The sequence below is a fragment of the Grammomys surdaster genome, unplaced genomic scaffold (assembly GCF_004785775.1).
Source record: "Grammomys surdaster isolate TR1022 unplaced genomic scaffold, NIH_TR_1.0 141, whole genome shotgun sequence".
NCBI classification, from domain to species: domain Eukaryota; kingdom Metazoa; phylum Chordata; class Mammalia; order Rodentia; family Muridae; genus Grammomys; species Grammomys surdaster.
Genome location: NW_021604599.1, coordinates 840406 through 851426, shown reverse-complemented (window position 1 = coordinate 851426; position 11021 = coordinate 840406). Strand labels below are relative to the sequence as shown.

Below are 11021 nucleotides of genomic sequence, written 5' to 3'. Positions count from 1 at the left end.
AGGGAGGGAGGGAGGGAGGGAGGGAGAGAGAGAGAGGAGAGAGAGAGAGAGAGAGAGAGAGAGAGAGAGAGAGAGAGAGAGAGAGATAATTAAGGTAGTATGTAGATAAAGGCCCAGGGACACATGTTTTCTGAAATTGCTAGAAGGAAATAGCATATTTGTTAAGTATATTTGTTTCTAAAGTTGTTTATTTTACAAAACTCAGTGTCTGTTTTTGAGCTTATTGATCTCATAAAATACATTTTTAAAAAGTGACACAAGGGCCAGCTAGTTGGCTCAGCAGAGAAAGGTGCTTGCTGAGAAAGCCTGATTACCTGAGTTCAATCCCTGAGTCCCACAGTGGAAAGAGGGAACCAATTCACAAAAATTGTTCTCTGACCTCCACATGCATGCTGCTGTGCACACACACATGCAGGCACATGTGTGCACACACACTAAATAATTAAAGTGTAATATTTTTAACAATAGAGACTGTCTAGAGGAAATAAATATTCTTCACTGTGGGTGACCATTAAAACCTCTAAATCTGAGGACATTTGTTAGCCAGAGAAGTGAGTGACCATAGGAAGGAACAATGATTGACAGGAACAAGATTTCCAACTCAGGTTTAAAAGACAAGCTCCTCGGAGCTCCCATTTGCTGCGTGCATTCTATATGTAGTCTAGACTTTATATACATTCTCACTTATTCCTCAATTTTGTGACAATGAAAGGTTATCACAGTGTTGTGGGCAAACCAAATGCAGCTAGAAGTGTGTGTGGAGAGCACAGTGAGTGTGTTTTAAGTCAACTGGACACTAGATGGCTGTAGCTACAAAACCACTAGTTTTTCAAAACTCTAAAATCCTGTCCCAAGCTACTCTGAAAACAGATGGATTCTAACCCAGTCAACCAAACTGTTATCTCCCATAGCATGGCAGACATCAAGAATAGCACGGAGACTTTTCATCTGGACTGCTATAAGTTTCTAAAAACCGAGCACAAATCCTCGAAGTCACAGACTTGACCGAGTGAGCCCAGCAGGAAGCTCACATAACCTGCTTCCAAGTTATTTGACTCTATACTTGTATCATGTTCCTTTCAAATTACGGACACATAGCCAATTTATTTGACTAATCATTGTGATTAATTATTGTGATAATTACTATGACTAATCTGTGAGGAAGATGGAGGCATTTACCTCCTTAAAGCCAGGATACTATGACTCTGAGAAGGGGCAGAATCATTATACAGCCCCTAAGTCAAATGGTCTGGATGGGAATCTCAAGTCTAACACCGAGTCCTGTGTCCTTTCTACGTAGTAAGCAAGGAAATGAGCTAAGTTCCCACCCCACATCGTATATCAGACACAGCACTTCCATCCTTCAGAACGCTTCTGGTTAGTTATATACCTACACCCACCTTCCACACATCCCAAAACTGAACAAGTTCCTAGAAAGCTGAAATAAATGAAGAAAGATTTCACTGAGATGAGAGAAGGGGGGAAAGGATGCTGGCAGGGAAGGAGATTTCTTATATTAATAGTTGGTAATCGTTGGGTTTTGGATCATGTTTCAGGTTTATGCTTTATTTTGGCCAGTGAGAAATAATTCAGTGATCTTTAGTATAAATGTAACCAAATAATGAGAACAGGAATTTAAAAAAATAAAAAGCCAAGGATTGCTGCATGAGAGATTGAAGACAGTGGTTACCTAAGAAACTTATCTGACTCAGTCCACCTCTGCCAGTCCCTTCTTCTATGAACATCATCAGCTCAGCAGACAACATCTCCACCCAGCTTTTTCTCAAAGGTCCCAGGTATCCCTCCCTTGGCCCATGTCCTTTTTCTGCCTCAACATCTCCTCATTGGACTGAACCTCGTGTATTTCATGGCCAGTTCGACCACCTTTACATCAGCTGTCATCATTGGTCACCTCTCCTCTGGTCTTTGATGCCTTTGTGTCTGAAATCTAGAATATGAAGTATCTGAATAAATTCATAAACAAAATAATTCTAAAATAACTGAAGGGGTTATTTGATTTTGATTTCTGTTGCTGTAATACTGGCAAGAGGCAACTTAGGGCAAGAGAGAAAGTATATACCATTAACTCACAATCCGAGGTGACAGTCAATCATAACAGATAAAACAAGACAGCAGGGAGTTTAAATAGCTATCCCATCCCACTCACTGTGAAGAGTGGAAAGAAATGAGCTCATGTGTGCTCAGTGCTTAGCTAGCTTTCTCTACTCTTAGTCCACACCCTCAAACCAGAGAATGTTGCCACTCACTGTCAGGATGGGTCTTACGACATCAATTAAAGCAGTTAAAACAATCTGACAGAGACATGACATGACCATGCTCAGCCTGATTAGACTATCCCTCAGAATCTAGGTTGTGCCAAGTCAGGAATTTAAACAATGGGGAGGAGTGGAGTGGTGTTTTTTTTCACAATGATTTTTTTTTTACTTTATACTCACAATATGAACAATACAGTTGACTTCACTCCTTCCAACTCTCCTGGAATGTCCCATTGTAACAGAGTAACATTGTAAATTTATAACAATCTTAAACATGACTTCTAATGAGCCAGCTTTGACTCTGTCACCAACTTCAGTTTCTTTCTCCTACTTCTTTTCCCTCCACTGCTTCCAAATGCCTCCGTTCATCATTTGAATGTGCTCAACTAACTCCAACCCAGACTCAACCTATGCCATTTGCACCAGCTAGAAAGCACCCAAACACACACACACACTCCACACACACACACACACCACACACACACACACACACACACACACACACACACCCACACACACACACACACACACACACACACACCCACACCCCTACATATCTATCAGGCCCAAAGGAAATACCTTATATTCTAGAGAGTTCTCCTGAGCTATGTTCGTTACCCATTCCTACCTTGCATTTGATTCTTATGTTTTATGTATTTATAGTAATGATGTAATCAGTCTGCCATTGTGGTGCTCACTTTATGTATCTGGTCTGTTAGCCATAAAACACCTAAAAGCTAGCCCAGTATTTTGAAAATTTAAAAGAAAATTGTCAATGATTAAAAATAAATTTAAACCATAATGAGCACACATATATTTACATGATAGGTATATTTCTGTCTGAGAAATTTCCTTAGATTATCACTTCTCATTTGAAATAAGTTATTACACATCTAATATGAAAAAGAAAGTTCTTATAGGCATTACTTACCCTTCTTGTTTGTTAGAATGTTTGATACAATATTAGTTCTACAACCTACTAATAGACTCACCTCTCTCTACATCTCTGTCTCTGTATTTGACTTCTCTCTCTCTCTCTCTCTCTCTCTCTCTCTCTCTCTCTCTCTCTCTCTCTTTCTCTCTCCTTTCTCTCTCGTATGAATATATGTTTGGGTGTACATACATGTATATGCAGCCATGTATGGAGGTCAGAGGTCAACATCGAAGTGTCTTTCTCTATGACTCTCTACCTTATTTTTTGAGACAGGGTCTCTCATCAAACACAGCGTTCACTGACTGGCTAAGGTAGTTTGCCAACGAACTCTGGGAATCTACCTTTCTCCTCTTCCCAACCACTAGAATTGCAGTCATGTGTTCAAATTTCCATAAAGGTTCTGGGGATCAAAACTCGTGTCCTCATGATTGTACAACAGTACATGATTTACCTCAGTGTTTGAGCCATATTGCCAGCCCATCACCACTCACTTAAACAGTTACCATATTAGGAAAGCTCCTAAGAAAAGTAGCGCTCCAGTAACTTGTAGGATAAACTAGTGAGAAATTGTTATTTTTCCAAGCACTATTTAAACTGGGGCTGTTTTTACAAAAGAAAAGCAAATGTCATTGTGACGATAGTGAACTTCCATGGTTAGACAGATGGAATCAAGGCCATGTGTTGAGCCCATTCTGGTCTGGTGGATTCTTTGTCCCAGGACTGATCCACCCTGAGTGAGTAGCCCTGCTAAAGGAGGCTGCTTGGATGTGTGTCACTCTACTTCTGGTCAATAAATCCCTACTGTTAGAATAAAATGATTTGGAAAATAAAGATAAGTACCCTAACAATGATACCCAATTCATCATTGCTGCCGGCCCTTGTGAATTCAATGTGGAATGTTGGAAATGGAATGTTTGCTTTCTCTCTAAATTTCATGTTAAAATGCTAAGCATCAATTCAATGGCATTTGGAATAGGTTCTTTTGAAGGTAACTGGGTTAGAGAAAGTTGAAGTGGAAACCTAAGGGTTCTTTGGAAAGTTGGTTGGATGGTGTTTTGCTGGGGCAAATACATGAAGGAGTGTTTAGCTGAAGCAAACATAGTGAGAGGATGTTCAACTAAAGCAAGCACATGAAAGGACGTGTGATGAAGGATTCTTTGCTAAGAACACCCATATTAGTCCACCTTACACTGTGTAGTTGAACTGCATGTGTTGAGACTCCATAGAGAGAAACTCACCAAACAAACTTCTGGTAGTGTGCTGTAGCTTTTTTGTCACTTCTGCAAACACAGGCTAATTGGCAGAGAGATGTCAGCCGAGGCAAGACCTGTGCTCGGGCAAGACACGAGGACATACAATGTTTGGAGGGTATAACTAGGACTCTACAGAGTGACAGAGACAATGCTTGGCTTGCTGGTACAGCTAGCTGTGCAATGCTTATGTGTCTCAAGTCTACACTGATCTTTGCTTCCTTAAGAGAGGCACAGCCAAGAATTTCTCTTCTTGTCCCTCCCAATGACTCAAACTGAAGCTGAGGCCTGGCTGTCTCTGCTAGGTCATGTCACTGCTGTTGCTAGCCCGACTCTACTTAACTGGACTGGTGTATCTGTGAAGTGTTTGTGAGTGGATCGAGCTGCTGCTATTAACCTGTGAACTGAACTGTTGATTTCCAGACAACATAGATGGGAGTTGTCCCAAAGAACATTTGTAAACAGGCCCACTTCCGTATCCTTTCTTTTCCACTCTCTCTGGTGGGTGGTGAGCTAAAAGGGAGGTTAAAGCATTTAAGAGCCATCAATAAAAATAGGTTTTGAAAAAAATTAAAGTTACAGCAGGTCATGAGCATAGAGCCTTGGAGCGTATAAATGCCCTTCTTAGAAAAAGGTCTCTGGCCACCAAGATGGTCAGCTAGTCTGTAGCAACCATTCCATTCGCTGTGTTTCCAGTTCCGGTTCGCTCGTCTCTGGAGCTGCTAGTTCCTTTATAGCCATAACCATCTGGTTGTTGGCGGACCTAGCTTCCAGAAACCCAGTAAATCAAAGACTCTAGATGCTTAAAGTTAACCAACTAGATTTATATATCAGCAAATACTCAACACACAAGATGGCCACACAATTAGAATTGCTATCCCAATTATCTAACCTCGATATGAATAACTACTTTTGATTGCTAGAGATACAAGCGTATACATCTGCAGTCATCTCCCCTCTCTCCTGTTCCTCCTCTTCTCTCCCTGTGTTTTTTTTTTCTCCTCCTAACTCCTAGCTCCGCCTTCCTCTTCCCTATCCAATGACAGGGCTCTGCTGAAAATACACTGGGCAGGACATTTCTGTCACATCCTCTGACCTCCATACTCATGCTGTGACATGCATATGTCCATACACATACATAAATAACAACCAAATAATTTTAAAATATATTTAAATTTTTCTCTCTCCATGGCCACATACCAAGAAAATTCATGCATGGACATAATCAGAAAAAAAGTGATTCTGCTGGCACCTGATTTTGAAATTCCAGCCTCTAGATCACTGAGAAAATGAGAGCTGTTGAAGTCACTCAGTGTGTAGTGTTCTGTTATAACAACCTAAATTGGGATGTTAGTTAAAACTGGCCATCCCTTACTCACACTGGTTCCACTTGGATAAAACTGCTTGCTGCTGTAAAAGTGACATGCATTCCAGGAAAAATCATACTCTGAATTTATGTCTTTTTCTAGTGCTGTGTCTTAGGCTACTCTCCAGAGATGCTGGGTAATGGCAGCAAGTCACAGCAAGCCAGTCAGTGGACAGTCAGGATGTAAACCAATTCCCTACACTGCTCAGCTGTGCCACTCTATGAGCTAGCCAAAGGAAGAGCACTTTAAACTTGAGATACTTTCAAATGAAAGGGGGATTGTTAAGAAATAATCCCATTCATCTGTCTATCTGTCTTTCTATCATCTTTCTATCTATCGTCTATTCTGTCATATCTCTCTCTCTCTCTCTCTCTCTCTCTCTCTCTCTCTCTCTCGTGTGTGTGTGTGTGTGTGTGTGTGTGTGTGTGTTGTTTTCCTGTCTCCACCAACTACCTAAAGGGCCATGCTTTTCTTTCTTTTTTTTTTTTTTACATTTTTTTAAGTACTCATTTATCACGGCCCAGCCACCTACCACAGAATCAGGACCTCCTGCTGCCAGGACCCTCAGTCTCTCAATAGCAACAATTCTTTGTAGAATCAGATTCAAAGTAAGAATTCTTCACTCACTGGGGAGCCAGGCAAGCCTTAGTTGAGCATCTTCTGGGGAAACCAGTAAGGTTCTTGGTGAGCAGATCTATTCCCTAGAAGAAATAGAGACATTTAGCTTCAGATGTCCATATGTGAGAAACAGTGACTGGTAACTCTAGCTATCTCTCCACAGCACAGTTCCAGGGCAAATCAATAATTCTAGTGGTGCTTTTGTTAGAACGGGTATGTACTCACTGGAAAGAAATATAAGTAAATCAAGAGTAAGGCTATAGGCAGAATGAATACTGTAATAAATAGACCTTTAATCTTCTCTCTAATTACAGTACTCTTCAATGGTGGCATCCCTTGCTCATTTGCATTTTGCTATAGATAAAATATAAAATATGTCCAGAGTTGGCTCCTGGGAAATTGAACTCTTCTTACTTGACCTGAAGCAAATGGAATCTATTCCTTAATTCCAGTTTTACAGCCTTTGTTTTACAAGCCTTTAACAAAAAACAAAATCAAAAATCACTCAAAAGTAGAAGATTTTGTTCTTTTTATCTTGTAAATAAATTTTTAAAAATTCTTTGAGGTTTTTTTATATAGATTCATGCTCATGTTGGATAAGTTAACTACAGAGTTTACATTTTTACAAAATACAAGCTATCTATTCTTTAAGAAGCACGGCTACTACTGAGATTTCAAGCAATGGACAATAATAGCACTAGCTCTTATATAAGAGCAAACGCTCCCTCTTGAAATCTGAATGAGCAGCTCCTATCAAGTGAAATGTTTTCCCAACCTGATCTGGCCTGAATTCAGCTACTTGGTTATATAAATGCTTTTTTGTATTTTCTGTTTGAAAGCCAGTGTTTATCTACCTACTTGACCTAAAACTCTACACTTTACTCCATGTAAAATCACAATAGAAAAAGTGTGGCACAACGACTTGTTCTCTTTGATTACCTCGGCCAGTATATCACATTGACATAGTAAATAAATAATGTGACAACGGAAAGTAAAGCTTAGTTATCTAAAATGGAATGAATTCAACCTTAATATTTATGTTCATAAGCTGGATTCAAAATCATATTGACTGACTCTCATGGTTGTAATATGAAATACATTTTCATTTTGTAAACAAGGCAGGAAGACAGTTTTGTAGCTTCTGTTCAGGCCATAGTGACCCAATTACCTGGTCAAAGGGCTGCGTGGATGCAAGAGACAGGGTGAGTTAAACTTTAACTTCTGGGAATGGTAAACCAAACCTACAGCCACTGAACCTTTGGAGTTTGATACAGTGATTAGAATATAACCAAAGCGGCATGCTGGATTCGCCATAATCAAGGAACCTTTTCCGGGTGGGGAATCTCAGAAATTACGCAGGTATGGCCCATGCTTTTTTGTATTTTCTGTTTCAATTCTGGGTTGTTGTGTCTGTTAGATTGTATGAAAACAACTTGTGTTCTTTACTATCCCTGAGCCTAATCCAGAGAATTATCATTTGAGTCTTACACTAATTAATGAAAAAGCAAAACAATGTATTGGACTGATCCTGTCTTCACAAACAGGGATAAATTCCATGATATACTTCTTGATTGGGTGGGTATGCTTCCAAAACTTGTGGAACAGTGGAGTTCCACTGTGGAACTCACATGCTGCAAAACTAACCTCCAGCTAGCTATCAGGGAGAGCTGTGCTTCACTGTCTGTCCTGATCTCCAGGACCTGGAAACAGAAATGTGATTAACAAAAGACATAGTTTCTCATCTCCAACAGCCTTCTGAGTTCTGTCTGTCAGTCCTGATTCCTCTTATACTTTAGACCCCACCTACCTATTCAATTAACTTCTATGTGCTACCATCCTAGGGAAAAAAAAAGAATCAGAATGAATTCTTGCTATTTCTTCTGCTATTAGCCTGCTAACTGAAAATAATATCCTAAGCTAATTGTTTTTTATTCTAGCAAGGAAAGAAAACATTATGGGAAAAGTGTTTGGTTTTGAGTGTGTTAAATCTCAACCCCGAGGTGTCTATTTATTAGATGGCTTTCACAGACTAAGCAAACAACACAGCACATGTATTTTCGCAGTATCATGTTTCTCACCCCTAAAAGATAGTTAAGAACCAAAATACAGTGGTTCTAAAGTGAGAAATAGATCAGGGCATTTTCTATCCTATCAGAAATCTCAATTCTGTGCCTGAAGAGCCAGCGTTGCTTCACTATCAGCAAAGTAAGCCACCGAGGGGCCCCGTAAAACACATCTCTGTACTAGTGCAAGTTAGAGATGGAAGTCTCCAAGGGAACAAACACTGAGAAATCATTTGCGCATCCTAGGAGATTAGTGTTTTATAAGCCAAACATTAGTAAATTTCCACTCGAGTTGTAATTTAGGAGAATCAAAATGAGTTGGTCTAGCTTGAAACATAAAGTGCTAAGCAGCGTGCACTGTCAGGGAACGGAATCTGGAGATAAAAGTGAAGCCACTTACTTGTCCAAACAATTAGGGATTCCCCTGCTGATACACAGAAGTAGACATGTCTTGTTTATTTTTGTTTGTTTTATGGAATAATAGTGGTACTTCTCACCTTAAAAGACACATCTTGCTGTTCCAATTTACTATGCATTAAATATAGGGGAAAGATAAAATACAGTTGGCTAGAAACAGGTTGTCTTAAGTGACACTCACATAACATAGTAATGGATCCAAAATCATGGGTAGTCATTTTTAACTAGACAAGTTAATTTGTGATGTTTCAATATCAACATTACCTCCACTGCACTTGAGGAGTATAGGGAGTCACGAATGTGTCTCCAACAGTCAATGAAATGAGCTGAGTAAGTCAACAGAAAGCAGCTCTTCTTACCATTTGGGTGCTCTTCAGTATAACGGCAATAGTTGTTAAGTATTAGATTATCAAGCACATTTCTAGGCACATGCTAAGTTTAATCTCATGTTATTCTTAGAACACCCATATGAGGCCAATTCTATCACTATACTGTTTCTATACTACTATATATCGTACTGTTATTAGATTGAGGTGCAGACAAATTATTTAACAGGCTTGATGTTAAAGGCAAGTGACAGAGCTGGGTGATGCAGTAGGTGGTCTACTTGCAGAGCACATGGGTGCTCTGTATTCAGTCACTAGGATTTACTATGTGTACATGGGTGTTTATCATTGGGAGTAGCCAAAAGAACAGGCAATACAGTTTCCTAACCTCTTCTTCTTCCAGGAACATTTGTCTATCAGTATCTCTCCAAATCTGTACTAGTTAGGCTACAGGCTAAGAGTAAAATACTTTTATAGACCATACCTATTATTTGCAATAACCAGATCAACTGAAATCACCACATTTGGATTGATCTCAATCAAACCTTCCAAGAAATCACATACATCCATAATCCTCCACCAAACAAAGCCATGCCCAGATTAAAGGCTTTAAACTTAATCACAGCAAGAGTACCAGACACTTCTACAGACAGACTCAGGCTGGAATACTTACTCCAAACCTTCCTGGTCTGAGAAGCTGTGCACATTATTTGAGTTCCCGAGATCTCAGATTCCTCAGATGTGAAATGAGATCTACCTGCAGGATGCTAGAGCACTGGTGCTTAGGAGCCAGTTGAGCCTTTCTACCACCTTCCCACTAATAACAGATTTTCTTCTCCAGAAAAAACTCAAATTGTCCAAACTTACCACCCACTAGCTTTCTCAAAACAACTCCATTAAAATAGAAAACTATATAAATAAAGAAACTCATTATTTACAAAAGCCATTGCACTTCTTTGGAACCTGTACGCACACACACACACACACACACACAACTACAGGATGATTTTTATTTTAGAGCCTATTTCTCAAAACTACTATTAAAAATTCAACATGTCTGTGTTGACATCCATAGTTTCACACTCTGACATTCTGACACTGTATATGTTAACTTTATTACACAGGCAGATGGTTTAAAACCTATTTCAGTATCTAAAACTCTGGTATCCCTTAGGATGCTGGGTAATATTTTGGGTACTATTGCCCAATGGCTTGCATTACCACATGCGTCTGTACATGACTCAGAAAGTTCAAACAAGACATTATTGATCGACAGAGAATAAACATTGCTTTATCTTATCCATAGACACAGTAACTAGGTTTCTCTCAAGTGCAACTCCAACAGTCCAAACTCCCCTAGGAAAGGTAGTTGGAAGAGATGCCTCACTCCTGCAGTGACCTTGCATATTCAACATCTAAAACCCATCTGTTCCTTAGCTTAAAACTGCAGATCTAGTCAGTTATCATTAACAAATATTTACTGCCAAATGGATCAGGAAAGTTGATTTATTACTTTAAGCCATCAACCCTATTCCAACCAGACTATAAGCTCTTAAGATTATTTAGAATTTTATTTTTCTAATTGTGTCATTTTCTCTCTTCCCTTTCCTCCGCCCAACCCTTTCCAAGTTCTTCCCACTGCTCTTTTTCAAATACATGACCTCTAAATCTTTAATTGTGTGTGTGTGTGTGTGTGTGTGTGTGTGTGTAGCATGGGAAGATTAGATAGATAGATAGATAGATAGATAGATAGATAGATAGATAGATAGA

General features: G+C 39.4%; 1 protein-coding gene across 3 annotated transcripts in view; it reads left to right on the top strand.

Moving 5' to 3' along the window:
• Nucleotides 1–7717: 7717 nt before the first annotated feature.
• Nucleotides 7718–11021, top strand: part of A1cf (APOBEC1 complementation factor) — a 73602-nt gene continuing 70298 nt past the window's right edge. For 2 of the 3 annotated variants that reach the window (XM_028763966.1, XM_028763965.1), the window contains exon 1: nucleotides 7718–7804. The gene's annotated coding sequence lies outside the window, so the exon portion shown is untranslated. The remainder of the gene's footprint in view (nucleotides 7805–11021) is intronic. The other variant, XM_028763968.1, reaches the window with a different exon arrangement.